The following is a 13,378-nucleotide window of genomic DNA, read 5'->3' as shown; positions in this document are numbered from 1 at the left end:
CGACTCTGAAAGGTTCCGAGCACCCTAAGGGAGAATTTATAGGGAGCTTCAGGAAATTCCACCGATGGTGAAAGGTGTGGCCGTCACAACTAATTGAGAAAGGGGGGGGGGATTTAAATTATGGGAAGAAGAGTTTAATACGTTGTGCTTTTCAAGCGTTTTCCTTTAGGTTGAATGCAGATCTAGTTGCATTTAGAGTAGACCCACTGAAATAAAGTGTAAAACATTATGTTTTTCCCCATTACGTTTTTAAATAATGTGCCCCTTTTAAACAGCCGCATGAGTTTCTTATCTAAAAAACCGTGGGTATAGTGAACTAGCCTTTCTTTACAGTATACTAAATTAGCTGAATCAGTGATTTTCATTATTTGGGTCAGTAGTTCAAATATAATACCTACATGGTTTCAAATGTCAGTCTGATTTTTAAAACAGGTTGCTTTCCTCTTCCTTCTGCTTAGACCAATGATAATTACTGTATAGGTTTTCTTTTAAATAGATCCAGTCAGACTAAAGTAAAAGAGGTTTCAGCCTCTGGAAGCAAATAAGTAGTGAAACAAGTTAACAAAAAGCACAGTATTTTACAAGAAAGTTTCTGATCCTTTTTCTCAGGGATATTTATTTATTTATTTATTTATTTATTTATTTATTTATTTATTTATTTATTTATTTATTTATTTATTTATTTATTTATTTATTTATTTATTTGATTTCTATCCCGCCTATCTGGTCTTATTCGACCACTCTAGGCGGCTTAGATAGATACAGATGTTCAAGTTTGGTATTAGTGCAAAATGTCACATTGTCTCCAAGCAGTGTCTCAATACATGGTGGACGTTAGAGAAGGGGGGAAAAACCTCATTTTGGAGGTTTGTGCCAGTTCTTCATTATAGCATCACAGGTCCATGCATTCCCTTCCCCCACTCCTATGGCCAGCTCCTCCACTCACCAGCCTGTGCACATTGCTCTTGCCCTCCTCTTCGCACAATTGTCCAGTTGCAGCAGGAATGTGTGCTTCCCTCCTCCACCTCCTCTGGCAGCCGCCCACACAGACAAGGAGGCAGAGCAAGGATACCTGCAGCCTTGCCTTTGAGTGGGCAGCTGCTGGGGGAGGCAGAGGATGGAAGCATGCACTCCTGCTGCAACTGGACGAAAAGGAAGGAAAGAGCAGCACGCGCAGGCTGGTGAGTGGGAAAGTCGGCTTGCAGGGGGAAGGGAATGTGTGCACCTGTGGTGCTGCGCCAACGAACCAGCACAAACCTCTGAACCAACGTTCGTGCCCATCTCTAATGGTCATACATGATGTATTTTCCTCTGTCTTTAGGAAAAAGTAGTTTCTTTCTGTCAACCAGTAAAAAGTGTAGTATCTACATTGATATTTTCTAATATGGTGCCTTCCAGATGGCCTCAACTAGAGATGGGCATGAACTGGGAAAACAGCGGTTTTTGATGCTTCATGGTTTGTCGTTATTCATAAACCAAGAACAAAAAGGACTGGTACATCCACTGAAGCTGTCAAGCAAGGAGAGACAGTAGTTTCCAGGATTTAAAATGGGTATCAATACTTTTTACTGGTTTTATCTTTGAATATAGTATTGATACCCATTTTACATCCTGGGACTACTGTCTCTCCTTGCTTGACAGCGTTATTCATGAACCACAAATTTTCCAATGAAACAAACTGTTTTGTGGTCCATCTGATTTGGGACTTCTGGAAGCTGTAGAATGGCCCCCACGCAAGTTAGAGATGCAAAACTTACAGCAAGTTTAGCAGCTGGTTAAAAGCACTTTCCTAGGGGAACCTGTTTTGGAGGGCTATAACTCAAATGTGCCAATTCCAATCTTTGCCAGATTCGGAGGGAGTGGGGTGGAAAATCATCTGAAAACTCAGTTTGGTGTCTCTAATTTCATTGGGGTCATTCTGCCTTTCTCAGAAGTCTTGAATTACATGAACCATGAAGTGTAAAAATCACCAACACTGATAGTTTGGCATTTTGTTCTGTTCTGGGCAGATGCTCTTCCCTGAAGTGCCCCGAAATGAACCCACAAAACAGCTCGATTTGTGCTTCATGGTTAGTTTTGTGCCCCTCCCAATCCTCCATCATTATTCCTAGGTCCATATATCTTTGGATCTAGTTTTTAAGTGTGCCCCCAAATTTGATATAGCTATGGTTAAATTCATCAAATAGTATTTTGTAATGTGTTAGCTTTATTAGACCAATAGTAGTTTAAGAACAGATTTGATACCTATACTGATTTTTAAAAAATCCTTTTTTAATCATCAAGAATTGACACATTTTGTTTGTCTTGGTAACCATCCCAAAGGTGGCTCTTGGCAGGAGTGGCTCAGGACCTCATGGTTTCCATGGCAACCATGGGCCTATCTCAAAGGGTATCTGCCTCCACCCATGCTGCAGGGCACATTTTAGACCTGATTGTCTGGAGCAGAGTAGATGTTGATGATCTGGGTGTGGAGGAAGTCTTTGCAGCTCTGGTGTCCTGGGCAGACCATTATCTGGAGAGATTTAGACTCATGGGAACTCAGAGCCTTTGCAGGAATGAGGGACAGACTAAGATAGTCCGTCCCAGAAGGCTAATGGAGCCAATGGTATCCTGATGGTTCTTGGGGAGTTTCCTATCAACTTGGCAGGTGATTCCATTGAATCTCTGGTTGATATCTGGAATGGGGAAATGGCAAACTCCATTGACAGGACTGCTCCTAAATTCTCCTCCCACAAAGTAGGGCCAGACTGGTTGCCTGGTTTATCAGGGATCTGGTGGCAATGAAATGAGTGGGATGTACACTTGAACAATGATGGCAGAAAGCTTGGAATGAATAGGACTGAACATGGGCTAAGGTCTATTGGGAGGCCTACTCCATGGCAGTGGGGTGGTGAAGAAGTCTTTCTTCTTGCCACCATTGCATCTGCACAGAATCACCCAGTGGATCTCTTTTCGTAGAGCTCGCTGAGAAGAATTTGCATGACACTTTGTAGACAAAATTACTTGGATCTGCTCTGACTTGGATGCTGTAGTTCAATGGTCCTCAATCTTGGGCCTCCAGATGTTCTTGGACTTCAACTCCCAGAAATCCTGGCCAGCAGAGGTGGTGGTGAAAGCTTCTGGGAGTTGTAGTCCAAGAACATCTGGGGGCCCAAGGTTGAGGACCACTGCGAGTTGATATAAGCCCTATAAATGTAATGACAACCCCTGTTTGGCCTGTGTTGATGGATGAATTTCAGTTTCTGCAGCCTGATGATATGGACAAAACCCTTGGAGAGGTGAAGGCTACCACATGTTTATAAACCAAGAAGCCCCGTACCCTTCCTACTGAAAAAGCCTTCCTTCAATCCCACAATACTGAATAACTACTGTACTGATTTATCTCTGTTGTTCCATTCTTGCCAAGGTATTGGAGTGGGTCTTAGTTTCTCATTTCCAGGAGTTCCTGGATAAGATTGATTATCTAGCTCCATTTCAATCTGGCTTCAAGCCTAGCTATGGTATGGAGACTGTTCTAGTCACCTCACTAAATGACCTATGCAAGGAATTAAACAAGGGGAGTCCTTGTTGGTTCTACTAGAGCTCTTGCCACCTTTTGATACCATTGATCATGGTATCCTTCTGGCCTGTCTCTCTGGGATGGGAGCTGGAGGCACTGTTTTCCAGTGGCTCAGGTCCTTCCTGGAGGAGGAACTCAGAAGGTGGTGCAGGGGGACTCCTGTTCGACAACCTGGTTGCTGGCCTGTGGGGTCCCTCAGGGTTCTGCTTTGTCTCCTTTGTTATTTAACATCTACATAAAACTGCTGAGAGAGATTGTCCGGAGGTTGGGGTTTGGTCTCACCAGTATGTGCATGGCACCCAATTCTATCTCTCCTTGTCATCTAAATCTGAGGAAGCTGTTTTGGCTCTAGATCAGTGTCTAGTATCAGTAATATCCTGGATGAAGGTGAATAAAGGTGTTCCTGGCCAGCCAAAAGGCAGATGAGGGAACAGGGATGCTGCCTGTACTGGATGGGTTATATCCTCTCTGAAAACATAGGTGCACATTGTGGAGGTACTCGTAGAGTCTCTGAGTCTGGATGTCCAGGTTAGGGAGGTGGTCAGCAGTGCATTTGCACAATTAAAAGTAGTGCACTAGCTGTGCCCACTCCTGAAGAGGTCTGATCTGGCCACAGTGACACATGCCTTAGTTACATTCCAGCTGGATCACTGTAACACACTCTACATGGTGCTGCCTATGGAAACTATCAGGAAATTTCAACGGGCCCAAAAAGCAGCAGGCTGATTGCTAACAGGGAATGGACACAAGGATCACACAACCTTCCCTGTTACAGCAGCTCCACTGGCTGCCAATCCGAAATGGAATCCGGGCAGAATTACATTTCTGGGCAGAATTCCAAGTGCTGGTTCTAACGTATAAAGTCCTAAGTGGCTTGGGCCCAAGCTATCTCAAGGGCTGGTTCTCCCTTTATGAGCCTTCTCGTGTGTTAGGGTCATCAGGAGAGGTCTTCCTCTTGGTCTCACCACCTTCACAGGTACGTCTGATCAGGACACAGGAGAGAGCCTTCTCTGTTGCTGCTCCCAGACTCTGGAACTCCCTCCCACAGGAGCTGGTCCCAACTTTACTGTCCTTCTGCAAGCAGGTGAAGACTTTTTTCTTCAGGCAAGCTTTCCCTAAGGGACTGGTTGCCAAATGGTTTTTTTAAAACAAATTGTTGTACCTTACTGCATTGAATGTGTTTTGATGTTGCTTCTGTTTTTTTTTTTTTAGTATTGTATTCGTTTGATCTTTTTAGTTTTGCATACTCATTGTAATTAGCTTTAAAATGCAATTTTAATTGTTGTAAGCTGCCTTGGTCCTTTTTAAGGAGAAAGGCAGCTTAAAAATATTGTAATTAAAAATACATACATACATACACACACCGCCCAGAGTAGTGTGTAGGCATCCTTCAGCCTCAAGAGACTATGGTAACGTGCTTTGAATAGAGGTCTTGGAACAGCGTCTAGTGTGGCTGAGAAGGCCAATTCGAGAGTGCCAATCCCTTCCACACTGAAGACAAATCCAATCTGTCCCCTGTCCAGCTCCCTGATTTTGCTGGTTTCGGGACGGCCTCTTTGCCTTGGCCTGCTGAACAAGTATCTCTTCAAAATAGGAGAGGCCGTGATGCACCGCCTGCCTCCAGGCTGAACGCTCAGATGTCAAGGTTTCTCATCTGTTATGGTCCATTCCTAAGGCCTTCAGATTCCACTTGCAGATATCCTTGTATTGCAGCTTTCCCTGCACTAATTCTTTTTGGATTCTTTTGGAATCCAACCATCAGCCATTCCTACCACATGCCCGAGCCAATGTAGACGTCACTGTTTCATGCTAAAAATTCCGGAGTAGTGTAACATCACTGATCAGGTGGCACGTACATATATACACACATACAGTACATAAATATCCACTCTGCCTAGCTAATAAGTAGGAGGCTAGGATTCTGCAGGTGACTTTTGCAAATATAGAAAGCATTCTTTAGGAATGTACATTTTCTTTTGTGTAGTCATGTGTCCTATTGTTTTGGGAGGCAGTCCAGACCAAATTTGATCTAAAGATCAGGAACCCTAAGAAAGGAATTCAGCATCCTTGATGCGGTGGATTCTCCATGTTCAGTGAAGTCAACCGGCACACAATTCTCCCCTGGTTCCAGTCTTTCCTTTTCTGGTGGGACATATTGGCCAAAATCCTGTTGTGCAGTTACATAGAAGTTATAACTAATTTGTCATGAATTGCTATAAGTTGAAAAATCGCTGTAGACTTTATCTGTTACATACTGACTCATGTGACATGGCCTGCAAAGGGTAATGTCTACGGAGATTTCTTAACTTGCATATGAAAAGTAATGCTCCTCATCCCTTCTTATGGGTCAGTGGTTTCCCCCCACTAATAATCTCTATCAGAGAATTCCAAGCGCCTTGCTAAACTACAATTCTGAAGATTCTGTAGGAGTGAACATAGCAATCTGAGACCATTTTAATTGCCGTAACTGTGTTATGTGGATACACTCATGACAAAGGGGCAGAAAGGAATGGCCAAGTCTTGGCTTTTCCTAGAAAACGAAACTTATTTATTTTTTCATTTTACAGACAGTGAATGTGTGTGAGAGACAGAAATGAAAGTAAACTGGATAAGCAAAATCTTATTAATTCCTGATGCAGGGATTAATTGGGATTTATATCCTGAAAAGGTGAGTTAATTTGGGCATAGCAAGAACTTCGAAGGGGGGGGGTGAGATATTAAGCAAGTACAGCTAGGGGATGTAATTGCACAAGGAACTGGTGAGTTCTAGGTGTTGTCTGAGATTCTGGAGGTCTTACTGTCGGGAATATCTATGAACCTTACTTTGCATGTTAATGGCAGAAACAAAGAAATTAGGAATTCAGTACTCCATGGTGGTCTTGCATTCAAGTCCTAAGTACAGCCAGCTTGCTTAGCTTCCAAAATCAGATGAAACCCAGAGAGTTCAAGGTGGTCTGGTTGTTTGCTTAATAGCCTTTGATGGCAGGTGGTTACTCCAAATCACCAGAATTTTAATTCATACTGTCCTCCACTTTTGGACAACTGCAATGTTTATAAAAGAGAGAGAATCCTAAGCTTTGCAGGTGGCAGACTATAAGCACCCATAGGAGAGAGGTGCAAATGCATGCCGTTGCTTTTGTAATTCATGTTGGTTTTATTACAAGAAGACCCACTACTGTCCAGCCCCCTGCCTGCCTTCTCCCTGCTCAATGCAGATTTTTGCAGCAGGAAAGCAAACCTTACAGATCCAACTTTCTTTTGACAATATATTATGTTTCCTAAATCTCCTCTATAATAAATGCCAAACATTAAAAAGCCTTCATTTAAAACTGTTTCTGGCTATATTTCCTGGACATCTTCCTTTCAAGGAATGTTTTATGCACTGGCTGAGAAGATGCTGAAAGACTACTAAGGGCTACTCCACACAGCAAAGGATTCTGGGCCATCTTAGTTTGCCTCAGGACTAGCCAGCCTGCTGACCAGTCATCATAGTTATTGCATATTGTGTGTGTGTGTGTGTGTGTGTGTGTGTGTGTGTTTGAGAGAGAGAGAGAGAGAGAGAGAGATTTCTCTGCCCTAGATGCATTTCCTGTTGGGAAACATGATGTCATAAGCCTTTGAAAAATTCCCAGAGCATGTAACAATCACTTTTTGGATTACAATGCTTTGAATCCCACAAATACTAAATTACAACTCCCGGAATGCCACCCAGATTGAGGAAATTAAAGTCCAAACAAGTGGTTTTTCTAAACTCAAGAAATTGGAGATGTCAAGGACAGAGCCTGAAAATGGTTGTGATAGAACAAGTCAGGTGCATTTAACAATACGAGCCATACAGTATAGGTGGAAAAGGGCTTCTCTAATTCTGATTTTAAGTTCGATTTGTAGGATAATTTGTATCCCGTTTTTCCCTTCAAAAATAAGCAAGAAGAATGTTTAAACAACTCATTTCCGGATGATGCTTCCTGTTTCTTTCAAAATACATCCACACAGGATTAGGTAAGGGGTAAAGTGATTGCTTGATGCAGTTGATGCTGGAAATTTTGAAAGTGCAAGTAGTTATTTAATTTATTTTACTGCTGGAGCAAAGAGAGATGCTTGTGGATTTTCTGTTTTAGATACTAAGGTAACTGGGCCAGCCTGATGCATTTTGTCTTTGGGGTGATGGTGGTGGACACATTTCCTGCTCTGTTTCAGTCAGCGATATTTCTGGAACACTTTTTAGCATAAGAGAACTTTTGGGGGGGGGGAGATGCTTCCTGCCTCCTGTTGCTCCTGGAATCTACCTTTCTTACATTTTACTGTAACTCAAATCACTTTTCAAGTGGTTTCAGCCACTCTTGTCCCAACCTGTTTACCTTGCTAACAGAATACAGTTGGGAGAGGATATGACGATAGGGCAAAAATAAATAAAACGTAGACCGGTGAGTAAGAGTCTATGAGTGCCTGATATAATAGTAAAAACAGAAGGGATTTGGGGCACAGTATGATTCAAATAGTTGCTGGGATGGGGAGAGGTTAGGCCTTTGCCCCAATCCAGAAAACTCTGTGGAGGTAACTGGAAGTATAAAATGTATCTGCTGGGCAGGTGGAGAAAAATGTGAGTGACAGGAATAAAAGAGTTGTATGCATATTACTGGATTTTGTGGGGTGTTTCTGGATTCCTTCTCCAGTAGGTGAATTTTATTCCCCGTGATAGAGCATTACACCTCCCCACAATGCAGAGTTCATATGAGTTTTCATTAGGATTACTAAGACACTCCACATGCTTTGGGGCCTGTTTAAAAGCTGCTATCGTGGCTACCGTCCTGCATGTCTAGAGGAGTACAGTATATTGGTCACCTCCTGCCGCTCTGGTGTCTCTTTGTTCCTGCTGACCACATCTCTCTCTCTCTCTCTCTCTCTCTCTGTGTGTGTGTGTTCATTCTGTGCTGTCAAGTCGGAACCTTGCAGGGAACTCTGGCGCTACTCTCAAGGAGAGAAAAGCAGCAGATATTGGGTGCCATGGAAGTCAGTAATGGTTATTCAGCAAATATTATTGTACGCATTTTTTTAAAATTGCTGTGAAGGGGGAAAGGGGACTTTTGAAGTTTTTCCGCCCCAGATGTCGAAGTAATTTATGTGGCATAAGCTAATAGCTTGGAATGTTACTTAAAAAAAGTAACTCATTGCAAATGCAGTTCCATGTGCCTTTAAAAGTCGTTAACCATATTATTGTTGCAATTTTTAAAAAAGCAATTCTTTTATTTTTCAAGGGTAACTAAAGGCACAACCACATGTAATAATTCTGTTTTTGTGTTGGGTTTGGCATGCTTGAAAGTGAATAAAAAATCTGCAGTTACATGATGTACACATGTGCGTTTTCTTGGCCAGGAAGTTTTTTTAAAATGACCCCATGGAGGTTGTTTATTTTAAATTGATTCTGGGCACATTTATTTAAAAAGCACTACTCATTTTGGCATATGTGATTGTCTGTGCCAGGGTAAATGGTGTCAGTAAGGTCTGCAGGTGCCAAATACAACAGGTTTTGGACTAGAGCAGGGTTTCCTATCTGTTCCTATTTTAGCACTGCATTGATTTAGTGCTATGCCACTTCAAAATGAATATTAAAAAAATTAAATATTAAAAGAATGTAATTTAGATCAGACATGACTATTCTTAAAGGACAATGGAAATGATTGTTAAAGTAGTTGTGGGTTGTGTTGTAGGTTGCCGATGCTGACTTTGCTGAATAAAAACAGCCGAGGCCAGTGCAACTGCTTCATGGAAGGTGCAAGGTACAGTTGAGGTGAAGAATTAAGTTCTCAGTAAAGAGGAAAAGCCAGGAAAATGAGGCCAAAGTGGCAGTATACCGCACAGCTTACAAGTGAACTAGAAGTTGTTCCATGTGGATGCACACACCGGCACAACAGCCATGTAATGTTACATTGATTTCTAATAGCCTGAACCAGCTCCAAATTTAATTCAACAGTGTAGCAGCGCTCTAAAGGAAGTGCTTCTCAGTTATTTAAAAAAAAACAGAATGCTAGAACCTGCTGGCTGGTGGCAATACTCCAGTTATTCCACCCAAAATTACCAGACTTTTAAAATAACTAATTATTTCCAAGCTCTGGCTAGGGAACCATAGGCATTTGACTTGGGGGCTTAGGAAGAGCCATTTCTCCTGTACCTTGGGCAACAGACTATCTGGGACCAGCCCTGATGCTAAACAGGTAACAGCAGCACATGGATAGAACCTACTGTAAGGGTGGAACAGGTGCCTTCTTCACCTGCAGCTGTGCTTTCCCCCCCGCCCGTGTGATGTCAAATTTGGTTCTGAATGATTATTGCAACAAACAATTGCAGCTCATTGTAAACAATACATACTAATAGGTGTGTGTGTGTATGTTGTGTGCCATCAAGTCGGAACTGGCTTATAGTGACCCTAATAGGGTTTTCAAGGCAAGTGAGATATTTCAGGAGTGGTTTTACCAGTTCCAGTCAGTTTTCATGATTGAATGGGGATTTGAACCCTGTTATCCAGCATCCTAGTCCATCACTCTATCCATCACACTGAGAATCCTCACTAATACGTAAAAAGTGTCCCCTTGCTTCCAAAGCAAGAATTGGCTGGCCATCTTGCTTACCACACTAGGCATAAATAGACATTGCAGAGATGTGAAGTTATGCCTCACGGCTGGGAATTTCTAGGTGAAAGTAATGTTGCTGCCTATAATTAGTCAATTTTTTGTCATCATCAGTACTGTAACTAGTCATTTTTAGTGGCTAATATGTATGTTACTTAGTTGTAATGTATAATGCTTAGTTACTTTCAAAGTTACAGCATTTTAAGGGCATTTTGACAGTTTTTTCCCTCAGGTTTTATACCATTCTTTTAACAATCCTAAGTGGTTTACTTTTTTTTTTTTTGCCTTTTCTTGAATATTTCCAAGGTGCAATATCCAATTTTGGCCACTGGAGGAAACCAAAGAGTGTTCCTTGTATTTTTCTGATCTGTTGCTAATTACAATGTAATGCGAGCAACAGACATACAAAAAAACAAAACCTGAGTGTTTGGAGCAACAACACAAGCTGGCTGTCAAGATGTAACATAAAGTGTTCCTTTTCAGGAACTGGTTTGGCTGTCACCTACATATGAGTCCCTTGACGAAACAGCTGAAACAATCATGCTGTTATGTCACAAAGTCATTTCCCACCCTCCGAAAGAAGTAGCAAAGCACTGGGCCTGAGACGAGGAGCTGAAACAAAGTGACACCACATTATATGTGGCAAAAAAAGGGGGGGGGGAGATAAACAAAAAGAAAAAAGAAAAAGAGAGAAAAATATGTGGCACCTTAAAGACTATTATATTGTAATGTGAGCTTTTGTGGATCATGTCCACTTCTTCAGACATATGGAATAAAATGAAATGCAGGATGGAATACCAAAATCATAAGTAAAACATTTATTGGTTCTAAGAATTGTGATTACATCTTACGTGCAATAATTTATGTCCTATGTTTGGTGTTAAGTTTTATTGTAAACATTATATGTTTGTATTACTAGGGGGAAGGATCAGCCTTCCCCAATGTGGTACTGCCCAGATACTTCAGATCACAACTCCCAGTATCCCAAACCACTGACTAGGCTGACTGGAGCTAATAGGAGTTGAAGTCAAAAACATCTAAAGGGTATCAGGCTGTTGTTGTAACACTATCCAGAAAGAAAATAGGCACAACAGCCAATTATAAGTGAATAATGCTTAATAAACTACTTCAGCACTTAGCAAATATTTCCCAATGTCATTGTAAATGTACCTAAAAGCTTATATTTGGACCTAAATGAATCTCAAGTCCCTTCAACTCCCTTCAGTGTTTAGTTTGCCATACTTTGTTCATTCACTTTTTTGTCAAGAGTTACCAAAGGTAACACTGTTTTCAGTGATTATGTGAAATGCAGGGTTCTGGAAGTTTTATTCTTAATTCCCCCTCATGCTTTTTTTTAAAAATCACGATAGTGACAGGACAGTTTTATGAAATTATCGCTATCTTTTTCAAATTTCTGACAGAAAAATCACAGAACAGATGCATAATCTCAGTGGCTGTAGATCACCCTAGTGCTGTTTTTCTAACAAAAGCGATTGATTGATTGATTGATTGATTGATTGATTGATTGATTGATTGATTGATTGATTGATTGATTGATTGATTGATTGATTGATTGATTGATTGATTGATTGATTGATTGATTGATTGATTGACATTTCCCCTGCTTAATGGAAACCACTACTCTGGGCAGTCTCACAATCAACCCAGTCCCCCCTCCCCAAAGAACAAAATATTAAATGAAAATAGCCCACAAACCAATAAAACATGATAGGATAAATAAGCAGCCTAAAAGACTAACTAATGGTGACAAACCTCTGGTGGTACATGGGTCACAGACCAGACTAACTTGGGGGTGGAGGTGGCATCTTTAAAGGTTACCTTGAAAAGTGTGGTTTTAAGTAGGGTTTTTTTTAGACTCTAGAGGGGGAAGGCTTCCCAATTTTCTAAAGGGAGGCCATTCCAAAGTGTGGAAGCCATCACCAAGAAGGTCTGACTTCTAATTTAGGCCTTCCTCACCTCTCTCAACAGGGCCACCTGCAATAACAAAGCCTGGGAAGATCAGGCAGCATTTCTACAAACAACAAGAGCCATGAAGTTATAAACAACCCACTCCTGATGCAGTTGAAAACAACTAGAAGTGGTTGGTTGATGTGGAACAAAATTAGTACTTGCATTTTGGAAACACTTCTCAGTTGACCTAGCTATGGGAACAATCTATTACAAGTGATGTACAAAATTCGGAATTTACCACTGCTCCTATTAGGATCACTATAAGTCTGTTCTGACTTGATAGTGCATAACAATGAAATGTAGATGAGGGGCATCCTAACTTTTATTTTCAGTCCTTGCTGCCTTTTCATCATGTTCAAACTTGTGTGTGTGCGTTTTTTTTTAATGGATATGGAAGGAATTGTTACAGTTGTGAAATTTGTGAAGAAAAAAGTGGTGGTGACAAAGAAATTCTGGGCTTCCCTTTCTGTCTGTCATTCTTTCTATCTATCTTTCTACTATTTAGCAAAATGAGCAATTACATAAATGAGTCATCTCCGTTAAAGGACCACTTCTGAAGAAGGGGATACAGATCAGCAGTTAAAGATGAATCAGAAGACAAATGGAAGTGGAAAATTTTCGTGGAAAGGAACTTGCCTCTGATATGGAAGGCTGACCTTAGCAAACCAATTTCTTAGCAAATCAATTGTTTCTGCAAAACAATTTCTAATTGTTTACTAAGAAAACAATTCATATCACAGAACAGTGGCTTTCAAGACATTATGGTGGATTTGGTCTTTTTGTGTCTAATGGAGAAGTTTGTATAGGGTTTTATCTATGGGGAGGCCATTATCTTCTGGCCCCAAACCTCCAGGAAACAGTGCTGGTCCCAAACATTTTGTTAGCTGAAGCAGAGTTCAAGTGGCTAGTCCTGGGTACATGTGGCGGCCCTGGCTTTAAAAAAAAATTGCTGGGGTTTGCCAACACTCATTTGCGTTGTTATCTTCAGCCCTGTCCAGCCTGAAGCTATTTGCTCTACCCAAAGAAACAGCAAGCTTCAACATTGGGGATGGTTGTACTCTGAAGCTGCCTAATTGCCATTGGACTACAGAAGGCATATGCACTGGAAATAAATTACTAAAGGAACTGTCCTAATATTTATCTCATCTGGGCTCTTGCCCAGGTCTTATTCATCTGCTGAGAGCTTGGGGAGGAAGGTTTTTCTCTGGATTGTGCATTAATC

General features: G+C 41.3%; 1 long non-coding RNA gene across 1 annotated transcript; it reads left to right on the top strand.

The window, feature by feature from the left end:
* Positions 1-6,128: 6,128 nt before the first annotated feature.
* On the top strand, positions 6,129-12,382 carry LOC144583636 (uncharacterized). Its single transcript, XR_013537545.1, has 2 exons — positions 6,129-6,227; positions 12,175-12,382. It is a non-coding gene; the product is annotated as an uncharacterized LOC144583636 (long non-coding RNA).
* Positions 12,383-13,378: the final 996 nt, after the last annotated feature.

Source organism: Pogona vitticeps, chromosome 6 (genome assembly GCF_051106095.1).
Source record: "Pogona vitticeps strain Pit_001003342236 chromosome 6, PviZW2.1, whole genome shotgun sequence".
Taxonomy (NCBI): Eukaryota; Metazoa; Chordata; class Lepidosauria; order Squamata; family Agamidae; genus Pogona; species Pogona vitticeps.
This window is presented reverse-complemented; position numbering and strand designations above follow the sequence as displayed.